Source organism: Diceros bicornis, chromosome 18, assembly GCF_020826845.1.
Source record: "Diceros bicornis minor isolate mBicDic1 chromosome 18, mDicBic1.mat.cur, whole genome shotgun sequence".
In the NCBI taxonomy this organism is placed as follows: domain Eukaryota; kingdom Metazoa; phylum Chordata; class Mammalia; order Perissodactyla; family Rhinocerotidae; genus Diceros; species Diceros bicornis.
In genome coordinates, this window is record NC_080757.1 from 7,495,762 (window position 1) to 7,512,588 (window position 16,827).

Genomic DNA, 16,827 nt, shown 5'->3' on the forward strand with positions numbered 1-16,827 from the left:
GAGCACACCAGAACCTCAGTCTATTTGTCCTACCATCCTTTCCTTTGTCCCAGCTTCCTCCTTTCTCTTTCTTGCCTCACTCATTTGTTGTTTCTCTTTCTGAAGCACAGAGGCCTGGGTCTGATCAGGACTGCTCTACGGACGTGGATGTTTATGAATCACACCACATCCTATGGAACTATAGTCTTGTGGCTTAGGAGAAATCCACCTCCGCTGAGGCTGACAAGTGGAATGGGGGTTATAAAACATTGGAAATATATTTATGTGCTCTCCTCTCTTGACTTTCTGCAATAAGATCTTATCTCTCATCAGCCTAATGCATCCTTCTACCTGTGGGGTTGGAGTGAGGAAAAGACCGAGGACAGGTTAGGACCTGGGAGAAGAAATTCAAAGAGAAAGAGAGTTAATGTTCTGCTTCTGACATTCAAAGTAGGATTTCCCAATACACTTGAAATGCAGGCACTGTAAAGCAAGAAAGGACTCTCTCAGTGCCATCCTGAGTGTGCACATGTGAAAATGGAGAGAAGCCATATTTTTGTCATGTTGCCACAAGAGCATATTAAACACCGTACTTACAATTACAACAATGTGCAGAACTACATAAGATGTAATGTTAAGTCAAAAAGTGGACATAAAAAGCTATATTAAATATGATCACAATGCTGTAAAAAATTCAAACCAGTGCCTACCAAAAACAAAAAAAGAAGAGCTTGAAAGAAAACACACCAGATACTGACAGTTGCCTTTGGAACATGAGTGTTATTTCTGCTCCCCTTTCAACTTTCTACATTTACCAAGTTTTTTCTATAATAAATATGTAATTTTTATAATATAAACAGGTAAAATAAATTTTTAGTGGGAAAATTTATGATAAATGCAAAGACAACCTAAATCATATTTTTTTTTAGCAGGGCACCCTCTGCTTTAGATCTCAAACATGGGTGCATGTCAGAATTATCTGGAAGCTTTTAAAAATACAGATATCCAGACATAACTCCAGTGGTTCTGATTCAGTTGTCAGGGTCTGGGCTTAGACAAGGGTATTTTTAAAAAGCTCTCTAGGTGATTCTAATGTGCCACTAGAAAGGAGAACCATCGCCCTAGAGTAAATGAAGAAGCAACCTAAGTTCCCTTTATTCAGGTGGGTTCAATGAACATTTGCTGGGACCCTTGTGGGTGCCTGGCACCACCCACTACTTAAGTTCTGGGATCCAGAGTCCTTCCTCTGAAGAGTGGAGTCTGGCTGGCTCACCCCTTCCTTCTTCTCCCGGATCAGTGGTTCTCAAACCTGAGTGTGCATCAGAAAAACCAGGAGGGTATGTTAAAACACAGCTGGGCCCACTCCCAGAGTTTCTGCTTCAGTAGCTCAAGATTTTGTATTTCTGTCGAGTTGCTTAGTGATGCTGATGCTGCTGGGTTCAAGGACCACACTCTGAGAATCGCTGTCCTAGCACATCAGGAACATATGAGAATTTTACCACAGTCTCCCTCACGCCATGCATTCTGGAATAAAATATCTCACTCCTCAGGGCACACAGCTTTCCACGAGGAACTCTCTTTTTGTAAAATATGTGGTCACAACCCAGAATTTTATGCAATAGAATTATTGGAGCTGAACTAAGAGGCTTCTGTCCACATCCCATATCTCAAGTGATGTCATGGCTCCAAAAACGGGATTCTAGTACATGAAGAAATGCATCTTCATAAGGAGATGAAGGGGAGGGAGACAGGGTGTGTGTGGAAGGGTGCGCTACCCACCCCCAGGGAGAGCAGGGGCTTTTCTCCTTCCCTGCCATGAGACAACAGAAGAGTCAGAAAAGGAAGTAACAATTCAAAACCCTCATAAATTTGGATCTCATTAATTCAGAACCTTGTGATACATCCTGCAAAATTTGGGCTGGTTTATTTTTGTGCTCCTTATAAATAAAATTTTTGATAAACAAATCAATACTGAGGAGGATGGAACATAAAACAGTGGCTGTGCAACTGACAAATCATTCTTATCTGTCAGCTGGAACAAGGTCCCTCAGGACTAAGCACAGCTCTAGTGCTTTGGGGCAATGCTTGTTTGCAAGGGAACCCAGTGAAGTTTCCTGATCACCTACTATGTGCCAGGCAGAGGGACAGAGCCTCTGAAAACACAGCTTAATTATTCTGACACAATAACAGCGAATATTTTGTAGCATTATGCAGTTTATAAAGAGCTCTCACATATACTATTTACTTAAATTTTTAATCACTACTGCATAGTAAGTTGTCTATTATTATTATTCCCCTATTTTACTGACGGAAAAACTGAAGCCAAAGGCATGAAGTTGGTAGATGACTAAGCCGGCACTGGCATCCAGGTCTGACTCCAAACCCCGTGTCTGTTCTATTGTGGCTTCATTTACTCCTCACAAGATCATGTGAAAAACAGTCACTTTCCCAAGTTCATGGAGCTAGTCGGTGGTAGACCCTGCATCCTAACCAGGTCTATCTGCCTCCAAATCCACAATCTTTCTATAACTCTCATCCTAGCCACCTGATCCCATGGTCTGAACAGTGCAGTTGTGACTCTTCTCTGGTCCAGAGCCAGGACTCTGTGGAAATGCTAAGCCAGGAGAAGTCCACTTGATGGTGAACAAGTTCCTAGAAGTTGGATCTGAGATGCGTGGAGCTTCAAGTACTGAGGTTCTGAGTTGGGAAAAGGAAAGATATGCTCAGGGGTAATGAGGCAGGACCAAGAGCATTTGATAGCAATAAAGAATTCTCTGGTCAAGTCAGTTTGGAAAACATTGAGTTAAATGAAATGAAAAGTAAACATGAAAACCAAGTCTAGTGAGCTGTCAATGGGCACCCAGCTCTCCAGGGAGACTTTACATTTTTCAAAGGCATCTCTTGGGGCACTTTTTAGGAAAGCTGCCCTGAGGTTGAGTTGGAGAAGACAAGCTGGTAGTTTTAGCTTTTGTTCCAGCTGCGGTCCTCAAATTTGAGTGCATCAGACTCACCTGGATGGCACATGGATTGCTGGACCCCAGCCCCAGAATTCCTGATGTAGTAGGTCAGAGGTGAGGCCTGATAATTTCCATCTCTAACAAATTCCCAAGTGATGCTGATGATGGTCACAAGGCCAAGGAGCACACTTGATGACCACTGTGTTAGAGAGAACTATTGACAGGTCAGTCTTCAGCTGGATCCAAGCCAATGCCAGCAGTTCAGGGTCTAGAATGATTTACAGCCTCTGTATCCTCTAAAGGAACAACCAGTTTAGCATGAACAAGGGCAGCATAGGAATAGTTGCTACAAGTGAAGCTCTACACAGGTGGACGGTCAGAAGAGAGGGAGTCAATGCCTCTTCTTTGCCTTGGTGATGCACAGAGTCCATGGGTTGATGACAGGAATGGTATGAAAGGGTATCATAGACCTTTAACCATAACACAAAGAACCACTCCCTTATTAGTTCTGCACTTTGACCCCAAGTCTATGCCCTTCTGCCAACCATCAAGGCAGGAGGCCAAAGGCGTACGAACTTTGCCCAAATTGCAGTTCCATAGACATAGCCATATATAAGAGAGCTCGGGGCAGAGGTAAGCAAGAGGTCCATGAGCACACTTGTTAAGTAGCATGTGCACACCCATGTCACAACACTACAAACACACAGCCCTGATCAGGAACAGGGGTGGTTTCAGCTGCAGAGTGTGCCCACCACCACCTGCTGAACCAAACTCTGCAAAGCAGCATCTGAATGACGTCTCCACCTACAGTCCTGCCGCCGCCCTCTCACCGTCACCATCATCTAGAAGTCAGAGTGACAGCACTGAGGGGCAACTGTCCCCAGGCAGGAAGCAGATTAAAGCTAAAGAGAGGTCTGAGGCTGGTTTCCTGGAGTTGTGCAGTGCTGGTGGCTCTGATAAGGAAGTGACCCTGAGGAACTAGAGGGAAAGTTTCTCTGTAAAAGAGATTTGCTGCAGGAAACAGGAGGAAAAAATGAAGTAATATCTGAATGGTGATCTCAATAAGATGTAAGAGAATTTCGCATCTGTGAAATGAGATTACCGGCCATGGGAGGGAAACAAACTGAGCAGGACAGTTTGCCTGAGTTGCAAATATGGACAATAGAGTGGATACTGAAGGAAATTGGTGAAGTAAATTCCGACGAGAGAGATGCACTGGGTACTCAGTGGGGAAGGACAAAGAGATGAAAATGATGGGAGAAAAGAAGAGACAAAGAGGAGAACTCTAGAAGTTACTATCTATTTAAAATAAGATTCCCAGAAGAGAGACAGAAGGGATAATTCAGAAGCAATAATTAAAAGTTAATACATATATATTTTTTTCTGAGCAGATGAAAGACTTCAGTCTCTAGTCAAGTATCACACTATATATTAGAAGGGACCAACGCCTAGATATATCCCGGTGAAATGCCATTTAGAAAAATAAGGGAAAAATTCAAACCAACTTCATAAAACACTAACCCTATAGAAAGTGAAGTAACCTTTTAAAGAATTAGACTTATTTCCGTAGAGGTAGGAGACTGTACTGGGCCAAGAACACACACTTCAGAATTGGTTGACAAGAGTCAAAACTTTCTATGCGTCTCTATGCCTCTGTTTCTTTAAATGCAAAAGGAAACAATAGTAATACCCATTTCATAGACTGTTGAGAAGAGTCAATGAGTTCATATATATAAGGCATTCAGAACAATACTACTAAGTGCTATTTTAGAGTTTGCTAATATTTTTGAGTAGAGATATTTTGATTCCATTCCTCTATCTCAAAACTCATTGAAAATAATGAAAAGAAGAAAGAACAGAAAAAACTTTCTTCAGAAAAAAAAGGCCAGACTTTTCACTAAGTAGAGGTAGAACAACTGGAAAACACACACACACACACACACATACACACAAAAATCAATTCCAATGGGACTAAAGACCTAAATATGAAAAATCAAACATTAACCCTGTTAGAAAAGACTATAGGAGAATATGTTAATGATCTCAAAATAGGGAAAGATTTTTAAACAAGGATCAAAAGGCCCAGACTAAAGAGAAAACAACTGAAAAATTTTAACTGTGATACATCAAAAGCCATCAGGAAACAAGTCAAAGGCTAGAAACATGTATTTGCACTAATTTCCAGAACACACAAATCACTTCAAATTAACAAGAAAGTAAAACAACCCAATAGAAAAAAGAGGCAAAAGAGATGAACAGGCAAGTCACAGAGGAGAAAACCAGAAGGGCCAGTGCACATAAAGTGGTGTTCAATCTCACAAGTACTCAGGGAAACTCAGATTAAAACTATAATGAGATATCATTTCACACCCACTAGACTGGCAAAAATGAAAATGCCTGTGACAACCGACATGGATAAGCAGGAAGAAGGACTCTCGCATGCTTCTGGTGGGAGTGCAACTGCTCTGGAAAGAACTTTGGAAAGAAGACAGATATATCACAATTCCACCTCTAGGTGTATGCCCGCGATAAGTCCTCACACATGTGCGCAAGGTGCACAAGCATGTTCTACGCAATACAGTCGTCCCTTGGTATCCACAGGAGACTGGTTCTAGGACCTCCACAGATACCAAAATCCACGGATGCTCAAGTCCATTATATAAAATGGCGTAGTATTTGCTTATAACCTACATCTATCCTCCCGTATACTTTAAATCACCTCTAGATTATTTATAAAACCTAATATAATGTAAATGCTATGTAAATAGTTGTTATACTGTCTTATTTAGGGAATACTGACAAGAAAAAAGTTTGTACATGTTCAGTACAGACACAACCATCTAGGCCTTTCCATCCACAGTTGGTTGAATCCGTGGATGCAGAACCCACGGATACAGAGGGCTGAGTGAACTGTTTATAATAAAGACAAACTGGGGAAAAAAAAATCTATATTCCTACCAAGGGAAAAGTGGTCAATAGTGGTATACTCACACAATGTAATCCTATACAACGTGCAGATGAAATGAACCAGAGCTCTAAGTGTCAACGTGGACGATTCTCAGTCATAATGTTGAGCACTCTAAGCAAGCTGAGGAAAAGCAGGAGGATATCAGACAGAGAGAGTTTTAAAACAGGCAACACAACACTACCTTGTTTAAGGATACGAGCATATCCACTGTCATACAAGTATAAGGAAATTCAAGGAAATGATAAATATTGATTTCAGGAAAGCAGAAATTCTGGAGGTAGGGAGGGAAGTATAATTGAGGAAGGATAAACGAGGTGCTTCTGTATTTTATTTCTTATGCTAGGTAGTTGGGCACATATTTGACTGTTAAATAATTCTTTATGTTATTTTGTTATTAGATATATAAATAGATGATGGATGGATAGAGAAAGGATGGATGGATGGATAGATAGATCGATAGATAGATAGATGGATAGATAGACAGTTTTTGGTTAACTGTTATCCAAGTATTTTATTCACTGCCAAATTATCCTTCAACAATAAAGGAAACAAAGAGTCTCCAGTTTTAAGAACTCAGAGACTAAAATACCCACAAGTCCTCACCAGGGGTAAGAAAAAGCTGATGATGAAATCCATCAAGCAAGAAGTAAATATACAGAATTTCTAAAATCATGGATGTATTTATTTGTCACCTTCAAGCAGTACACAAATCCAAAAATTCATTAAGAAAAGATTGGTAAATTAGATTACACATTTTTAACACTTAACAAATTGTCTTTATTGTCAAAAATAAAGTTATAAGTGATACTAGAATTGCCCTAGAAAATCTGGTATGCAAATAGGGCAATAAAAATATATTATTGTGATGAAATAAAACCCAAAGCAGCTTTCGTGATGGGGGAACAACTCTCCATCTTCAGAGCCTGCTTGAAATGCAGAGCATGCACCAGGAACAGACACGGAGCTGCTCTCGGAACAGCTGGCAAGGAGCTCAAACAGCGCTGGGGCCCCGCTATGCCACCACGTCACTGCTGAACTTCTCTATGCAAAATATGCCTTAGACAGAAATCAAAGCACATGTTAAACCCCAGGGAAATATTTTCAGTACATGTGAGAAAGGGCTATTTCCTTTGTTTATAACAAGCTCAATCATATCAATAATAATAATAATAATAATAATAATAATAATAATAAAACACTAGAAAAAACGCACAAGGAATACACAGAGGTAATTGCCCTCCCCCCGAACAAAAAGAAAAATTTTTAAAAAGGCCAAAGGAGATACACAAATACGATTACCTTAACTCATAATTAAGGAAATGCAAAACAAAATATAAAGTATCTTTTTTAAAAACCAATTTGGCAAAACTTAAGCATTTGACGATACCCAGCGCTGGGGAATGGGCTCACTGGTTGCTGCTGGTAGGAGTGTAAATGAGTGGTACCTGTTTGAAGGACAGGCCTTTGACTCAGTATCTCCTTGCTAGGAATTTGCCCCACATACATGCTCTCAATTTTTTCCATAATATATGAACCAGGCTAGACAATGCAGCATTGACTGCAGTAGTTTCTGTCAATGGAGGCTGACTAAGTAAACTAGAATCCATCCATATGATGGAATACTATGTGGCTGTTAAAAAGAATGAGGCAGAACTATATGTGCTGATGTGGGAAGATCTCCAAGATAACAAAAGTTAAAAAAAAAGCAAGGTGCAGAGCAATGTTTCAGTACGATCCTTTTTTTCAAATAAGAATGAAAAGAATATACACAGAGAGAATATACAGAGACCCACTGAAGGCAGGATGGTTTATATACAAAAGATTTTTTTCTGGAAATAATCGTGTTCACAAATGACCAAAACTTCCTTTACTCTAGGGAGAGGGTCTGGGATGAAAGGTGGGAGGTGTTTACCTTTGAGTTTTATTACTTTCATTGTGGTTTGAATTTTCTAAACATGTATACATATTATTTTTATTTTTGCACTATTTACAGAGTTTCTCTGGGATTGGGAGTAGGATCATAGGGCATTTTTTGTTTTCCTCTTTGTACTTCTTTACAGGAAAAAAAGTCTAATAAATGTCACATTATAAAAAGTAGTACAAGGGCCAGGAAGTGAGAGAGGCCACTTTTCCCTGTATAAACGACGAGGCATTTATCAAACGCAGATGCTAATACCCACCTGGCAGGAGGGTGGTAAGGATTAAATGAGATCCTGTGTATAAACTGTTTCCTCTAACCTCTGCACCAATCAGCCTCAATAAATGGGAGCTGCTGTTCACATCAAGACTACAGTCTTTCCTCTTTCCCATGCAGGGTATTCCCTGGGGTCCTCTTACTCTGCGAGTGCCCCAAGCTGACCTCAGGCCAGAAAGAGTCGAGAGCAGAAGGAGCTGGAGAGAGCTTGGGCTTTGCTATCCAGCCTGAGGGCTCTTCCCCCAGGAAACTCCAAGGCTCTTTCCAGTTCCCAAGAGCCTACAGCCTTGGCTCCACCAAGGGATGGGGGCTGGCAGCCAGGAGGCCTGAGTTCCTCTGTGCAGTCACTTTTCGCTGAGCAAATAAGGCAGCTCTGAGCTCGCTCCTCCAAGGTAAACTGGGGGCAGGCCAGGTCTAATTGTAGATTGCGCTGACAATGACTATTTACTAGTTTAAAAATCTCTAGAGAGCAGCAACTGGGAATGCTTTAATTTTACGTGACAATTCTAGTGCTTGCTCACACAAGCGCATGGGGACTGCTTCCTCTAGACTCTGTGGAGTTAGCAGAGCTGTTGGCAAATACTCTGGGCAACCCAAAGATCTCCCTCTGGTGTCTCCCCTCTGCTGACTCTAGCCAGGAGACCTGGGGATGGTCAGCAGGAACACAGCCCACCTGGTGAAGGCTGTGTGTCCACAGCTGTGAGGGATCAGGGTAAGCAATCCCAGATTGCCAGAACAGCGTGGGAACTACCTTGCCCAACACTTTCATTTGACAAAGGAGGAAACGTAAACCCAGAGAGAGTGAGTAGAGGCATTCTCAAGGTCACAGAGGGAAAAAGTTTTGGAAACCAAACCCCCTGACTCTTGACTTTCAAGATGGTGCTTTTCATCCTATCATAGTGCCCTAGGAAAGCAGGAGATCTCATTAGATACAGAAGAATGAGGATCCCAATCAATGTCAGGTGAGGGCAGGACCTGGCATGCAGCTTGATAACCATGGCACCAGACGGCAAATCCTCCAGGAAGTCATTCATAAACCAAACCCCTTCTGTTCAAATTATTGTCCACTGAACCATCGGTTTTGTTGGCTTGGATTTAAGAAAACAGGTACTTTGTGTTTGAAACCAAACAAACAAACAAAAACATAAACATGTATTCTACGGAGGTCTCCAGCTGGGGCCAAGGGCAGACTTGGGGTCGACCTCATTCATGGCAACAGGGGAGCTCTGCTGTGGTTTCTTGTATATTACACAGGCTTTTGGGTAAGATTTTTTTCACAGAAAGCATTATATTGCTCAAAAATAAAAGTTTGAACATCACACTTCCAGTGCCTCCTAATTACTTACCAAGTGTTTGGGAGAGAGGCTTGCTTGGTGGTGGCATTAATCTTCAGAAATATTAGGAGGGCTAAGCTCTCCCCATCCCTGAAGCCATCGAGACAGAATCAGAGAATGTTACAACTGGAGGAGTGTTCAAGGTCACATTTTCTAGCCTCAATATTTATGGATGAGGAAACTGGGGCTAAGGAGGGAGAATGAACAGCCCAAGGTCACGGAGGTGTTGACTGCTGGTACTAGAATCTACATCTTCCCAGGCCAGAGCTCCCCCCAACGCACCAGGCAGCCCACAGCCTCCTCCATACCAGAGGACACAGCGCAGAGGTTGATCTCTATTTCAAGGGACCCCAGTGCGCCAATTATTTTCCAAGGCTGTAATCCCCTTGGAAAGATGCCCAGAGTCGAACCAAATTTCCTTCTCTGACTGTGATCACCATTTCAGTTCTGTCTCATTCTTGAGAGCAGGACCCTGGCCAAGAAGAGTCCTGAAGAAGGCCTGGGTAGAAGAGGCAAAGGATACAGGCACTCTATGCAGGGAGGGGAGACTCTTTCCTTGCCCCAAACATATTAGGAGATTAGGCAGACCTCAGGAGCTAAGAATCTGTGAATTGTTATCCCCTCTTGTTACCACAGTGCAGACTCACAGTGAATGGCTTAGCCCATGGGGGGACTGCAGCCCGCTTCCTCTCTGATTCTTCGCTTATCCTCATACTCTGCAAAGACACTGAGCTTCCTCTGAGTGCATCCAAATTAGTGAGGGTCAACGGAATGATGCTGAAAGACTCTACCATTTTATATAACTTTATGATGTGCCTTTACACAGAAACATTGGCAATAAATGCCTTTTATTATCTAGAGGAAAATATTTGAGGAAAATATTAACATTATCTCCATTTTGCAGATGAGTAAACAGTCTCAGAGAGGTTAAATAATTACACAAAGTCACAGAGTGGCTAACCTGTGATTTAGAACAGAATCTAAATTATCTGTCACTGTATATCCTGGGGGGTTCCTTTCATTCTACTAGGCTTCTAGGAAAGCCACGCTTCCTTCTAGCAGCTGCACAAGGGACCCCATCTCTGCCAAAACACCTAAGAGACCCTTCTGACTGAGACAGAACAGAAGGAGAAATGGGAGAGGAAAGAATTTTACAGGCTATGGTTTTTTTCAGACTTTACCTCCCCATGTGAAGGCAATTTAATTTGTGGGCTATTACATGTATCTGAGAAGTTATCAATGAGAGAAAGTTCATATTCAGATTACTGAGACATGTCTCAATAATAAATAGGTGGTAAAAGCATAGGCTTCCAACAAACTAACGCAGCCCTGACATGAGCTGTGTGGCTCTGGACAAACCATTTACCCTCTTTAAGCCTCAGTTATCCTCATCCGTAAAATGAGATCAGTGCCTGCCTCATAAGCATATTATGAATATGAAATTAAATGCAATAATGCAAATAAAGTACAGAGCACCTTATGCTTATTTATTCTATAAATGGTTACTATAATAATTCTTATTACTAGAGGAGCAAACCTTCTCGAGTATACTGAATATTTCAAAATACTCCAGGGAGAAAGAAACGAAAGAGTCTTAGGTTCAAAATTATTCAAAGCTCCAAGAAGCTCTCTCCTCCCTCTACCCACTCTTTGGGTGAGTCCCAAGGCTCACACCGGTGACAGCATTTTCCCTTGGTAGTTTAGCGTCCTCTTGGCAATTCTCACGGATGTGATTTGGAAAAGACAGACTCACGAAGATCTAGTGAGAAGAAACACTCAAACCCAGCTCCTGTCACATCAAAAGGAAACCTCTCCGTCTCACACCAGCCTGCCCGATTCCTCTGTGATTCTACGGCCCCCATTTTATTCCTGAGATACTGGGAAATTTTATGTTTGTGTGGGCTGGACCACATACTGAGTTCTAGGAACAGAATTTTGCTTAGAAGTACCCAAGGCTCTTGTACTGTATTGTCCAAATGTGACTTATATAGGGCATCTGGTGGTATTTTACGTCAGCTATCCACTCAAGTTCTTTGGAAAAGTGGGTCACATGAGAGACTGGGAGTGGAGGGTGGGTGGGTAGATTAATTAAACATTGAGGGGCTGAAGGAACTACAAGTACTCTAGTTGGGGGAATGCCCGGCTAGCAGCTGCTCAAGGGACCCCACCTCTTCCAGAACACCTAAGAAAGACCCTTCTGACTGAGACAGAGCAGAATAAGAAATGGGAGAGAGAAGAATTTTAAGGACTGTCATTTTTTTCAGAATTTTTAACTCTTAATGGGAAGGCAATTTAATTTGTGGACTATTAAATATCTCTGAGAAGTTATCAATGAAAGAAGTTTCACATTCAAATCCAGGGCATTTTTACACTGATTTAGGGTAAGCATTTGTCATGTTCAATAATGCAGCCCAGCAAAATTTGAGATGAGAAACAAAACAAAGTGAGTGAATTTTCGGCATAGGGTGCAGAGTAGCCTTAGAGTTTATGGAGTTAATGTCACATGTGACTCTGTTCAGATGTTTCCTTCTGGGGGCAAAGCAAGATTGTCCACCCCGGGTCCCAGGAACAGTCACGAAGGAGCCACTGTTGTTATGGGCGGGTGGGGAGAGGGGGTGTCGGCCTCACTGTAAGCATGACATACCCAATCAGCCTCCAGTCTCCTCTCTTGCCAGGTTTGGGGGTGGGGGCAGCTGCACTCTTAAGATGACAGAAAGCTGGAGGGGAACGTATATGGGAAATGATCCACAAGAACTTGCCCCAACACTGCACCCTCTTGGGGGTGAGCTCCTGCCATTTTCTCCTTCCTCAAATCCACCACTCCAGGGGGTAGGAGAGGGGCAGGGGATGATGCACTGGTACACGAGATGAACACTTCTCTGTTTTTCCATGTTTCTCTATTTGGTAGGCGAATTTATTAGTGCATCCATGTGACCCAGCCCCTTGGTCCACTGACAAGGGGAGCACAATCCGCTTCTCCACCCCTCTCCTGCTGAGTGTGCAGCCCTGTCAGAGGCAGGTCGAGGGCCCCTCCCTCCCCTCTGCTCTCGCACACACGGTCATCTTCATTGGGTGTGAGGCAGAATATGACTCTCCCCAAGACTGCCAGGCTAAGTATCTGCCCTGCAGGCCCTGCTCCTCCTATGTGGGTCCCCAAGGCTGGATTTTGAAGGTGGAGGTGGCAGGGCCTCCATTTGACCTCTGTGAACTGCATCACAGGACCCTTGACTTCCAGTTAGTTTGGCCAGGGGGAGTCACCAGCAGGAAAGAGGAGGGAAGGAGGAAAGTGAGAGTATACCCCTGCCCCTCCATGGATGGCCTGCAGGAGTTCCTCTCCACAGAGCACTCCTTTCTTGTTCCCACCTCTGCTCCCTTCCCCTGGTCCCTTCAGGCTTTAAGTGCAATGGCTTGCCACTGTTGCTTGTCCAAAAAACTACACCATGTTTATAGTTTCTTTAAATCCTTCCTACTTCTTTTTATTTTTTTAATTAATTTTTTTTTGTGTGTGTGTGAGGAAGATCAGCCCTGAGCTGATCCTGCCAATCCTCCTCTTTTTTTGCTGAGGAAGACTGGCCCTGGGCTAACATCTGTGCCCATCTTCCTCCACTTTATATGCGACGCCGCCACAGCATGGCTTGCCAAGCAGTGCATCGGTGAGCACCCGGGATCCGAACCAGAGAACCCCGTGCCGCCGCAGCAGAGTGCGCGCACTTGACTGCTTGTGCCACCAGGTTGGTCCCCCTACTTCCTTTTAATAATGCTTTTGTTAAACTCTTCTCAAATTACCCCTTTTAAGAGTACCATCTGTTTCCTGCCCAGACTTTAACTGATATACCATCCATCACCAACCCGAGCCTTCCTTCCCACCTTATCTGGTTGAGGTTCCATGGTCCATCCTTATCACCGCCCCCAGCCTCCATCTCACTCCACTGTGCTCACCCAGCAAAACTACCAGTGATGAAAACCAACAAGCTGCCATTTAGTAGCTGTAGGACTTCAGCCAAATTATTTGACCTCTCTGAACTCTAATTTTCTCATCTGTAAAAAGAGACTAATAATAGTACTTAATGGGGGTTTTATGATGATCAAACTAATTAATATATGTAAAGTGTTTAAGACTTGCGGTAGATATACTAAGTACTCAATAAATGGTGGCTATTACCATTCAAGGGCTGAGCAAATGAGCCTGGCTAGGCAAAATGATGCACGGTGCTAAGGAGAGGTCATGTGATCTGAGGGGAAGGGCCTGCACTCTGGAGCCACACTGACCATCTGAATTCAATCTCAGCTTCATTTCTTATTAGCTGTGTGATTTAAGACAAATCACTTGACCTCCCGGTTCACTCATCTATAAAATGAGGAATATAGTAGAACCCATCTCATGGGATGATTGAACAGATTCGATGAATAAATATATATAAAGAGTTTAGAACAGTGCCTGGGATGTGTTAAGTGCTATACGTTTGCTATGATCATTGTCACTGCCCAGTATCTCCTAGAATTAATGACCAAAATTCTCAAACGGCTTCTCAACCCTTTGGTAATCCTGCTCTCCTTCTCTGGAATGTTCGCTCTTCTACTTTCCGAATGTCTTTTATAGTTTCTCCTGACTCCTGGAACCTACAGCACCTCCTGCTCTCTGTACCCTTCAACTGATGACCTTGCCTCACACTCCATGGAGAAACTGGAGCAGGAAGAAAGGAACTCTCTCATTTACAGGGAACTTATGTCCATCCTCTCTCTGTCTTCTCTGCTAGCAAAGTGAGGGAAATGTCCTTGTTCCTGTCTGAGCCTAACATCCATCCCCTTTCATCTTCTCAAGGACATAGCTCCTGAAATTATCCCCCTCCTTCTCAACCATCAATTTCTCTCCCTCGACAGGATCATTCATATTGAAACTTCTCCGCACTCTCACAGCTCTGAACACAACACTCTCCCTTGACCTCATGCCCCCATCCGAGTCGCTGACCCATTTCTCTGCTGCCCGTCACAGTAAAATTTGTCAAAAAAGTTGCTAATAGTAAGTTACTTTCTTCACCTCACACTTGGGTCTCAAGTCTTTCCTCTCCAGCTTATATGTCTATCTCTACACCCAGTTATTCTCGCCAGCATCAGCCATTGTCATAATGGATTAAGACCCATCCTAACTCAGTATGACCTCATCTTAACTTGATTACCGCTGCAAAAATCCTTTTTCTAAATAGGATCACGTTCAAAGGTACAGGGATTAGGACTTGAGCATATCTTTTTAGGGGACACAATTCAATCCATAACGATGGTCAGAAGAAAATCTTATTTATACAGCCCCCAAAACTCTCTCTCCCTTAGTCTCCCTCATCACTTACCCAATCCTGGAGTCTTGAGTCCTCTCTTTATCTTATCCTCCCTGTCATCAGCAAGGTCTCATCAAGACTACATGCACAATTCATCTCCTATTCACCCACTCTTCTCCATCTCTCCTGCCACCTTCTAGTCAAAGCCAACACCACCTCTGCCTGACCTATTGCAACAGCAGGACCAGCCTTCCTACTTAACTCTTCACTCACTACCATCTGTTGTACACGTAGCATAACTTAAAAGTAATTCCTAAAAACAGACATCAGATCATGCTGTGCTTCTTCTTAAAATCTTTCAAGGCTTCATAATACACTTAAAATGAAAGTGCAAAATAATCTGTAAGACACTACATGCTGTGGCCCCGGCTTCCTTCCCTCATTTCACTTTCCCCCTGGCTCACTACAGCCACAGGGGATTCTTTCTATTCTTCAAATATTCCCAGCTCAAGCCTGTCTTACAGCCTTTGCACTGGCAGTTCCCTCAACTTGGAACACTCTGTCCTCAGATCTGTGCAAGCCTAGATCCTTCTTAATTATTTAGGTCTTGCCACAAATGTTGCCTCCTGAGAGAGAACTTCTGTAATCACCACATCTACTGTAGGCTCCCCAACATTCTCTATCACATTTGCAATTGTTGCCTCCTGAGAGAGACCTGTAATCACCACATCTACTGTAGGCTCTCCAACATTCTCTATCACATTGTTTTATTTTCATCATGTGTATGCATCATTATATAAAACTATCTTGTTCACCTATCTGGTTGTTGCTTATTGTCTGTACCCTCTCTTGCACCCTGGAGTTTATAAGAAGTTCCATGAGAAGGGAAACAGTATCTAGAAAGGTGTTGGTCACATAGGTTGTACCCACTGGATAGTTGTCAATGGATTAAATGACTGTCTTCTCTCATCACTCTTCTTAAATTCATGCCAATGGCCATAGAAAACTTTAAACCATTAAAACATATATGTTTCATAATTTCAACCAATAATATCTCTATATGTAGGAAAACCTTAATCAAACAAAGGATTCCTTTACCTCAATTATATCAATTGCAGTAATAATAATGATCATCATAATAATAACAGCTATTTTTGTTTGTTGTTAGTGCCATCAAGTCGACTCTGACTCCTAGCACCCCTGTGCACAGCAGAGCAGAACCCTGCCTGTATTTCTGCGCCATCCTCTCACCTTCCAGGCTGTATCAGACAGTGCTCCACTACTATTCATGGGGTTTTAATGGTCAATTTTTTTGGGAGTGGGTGGCCAGGTCTTTCTTCCTAGTCTGTCTTAGTCTGGAAGCTCCACTGAAACCTGTCCACCATGGGCGACCCTGCCGGTATTTGAAATACCGGTGGCATAGCTTTCAGCATCACAGCAACATGCAGCTGCCATAGTACAACAACCGACAGATGGGTGGTGTGGTTCCCTGACTGGGAAACGAACCCAGGGCGCGCCAGTGAGAGCGCCAAATCTGAACCACTAGACCACAAGGGCTGGCTAAACAGTAGCCATAATAGTTATTATTTAATACTGAGGGTTTTTATAAGCCAGACCTTCTGCTTTGCAACCAGTATTTCATTTAATCTTCCTAAACCTCTGGAGGTGGGCGAGAGTACCCACTATTTGGTAGTTGAGGATACTGAACCTCAGAGTGTTTAGGTATCTTGATCCTATTCACATATCTCATTGGTGGATGACCTGAGGCTCAAAAACAAGTTTCTTATGGCTTAAAAAAGTTTTTGCTTTTAACCACAATGAAATACCACTACACACCCAACAGAATGGCTAAAATTAAAAGACTGGCAATACCAAATGTTGGTGAGGATGCAGAGCAATAAGAACTCTCATACACTGCTAGTGGGAATGCAAAATGATCAACCACTTCGAAAAGGTTTTTGGTAGTTTCTACTGAAGATAAAATATCCCTGTTCTATACTCCAACAATTCCATACCTAGGTGTTTACCCAAGAGAAATGAGTATATATGTCCGCAATCAGACATGTGCAAGAATATTTATTGCAGGTTTATTTAAGAGTAAAAAAAAAAATGGAAATGACCA

At 42.6% G+C, this 16,827-nt stretch overlaps 1 protein-coding gene across 2 annotated transcripts in view; it reads right to left on the reverse strand.

Moving 5' to 3' along the window:
• SHISA6 (shisa family member 6) overlaps positions 1-16,827 on the reverse strand; it is a 282,484-nt gene that overhangs the window by 150,456 nt on the left and 115,201 nt on the right. The window lies entirely within an intron of this gene.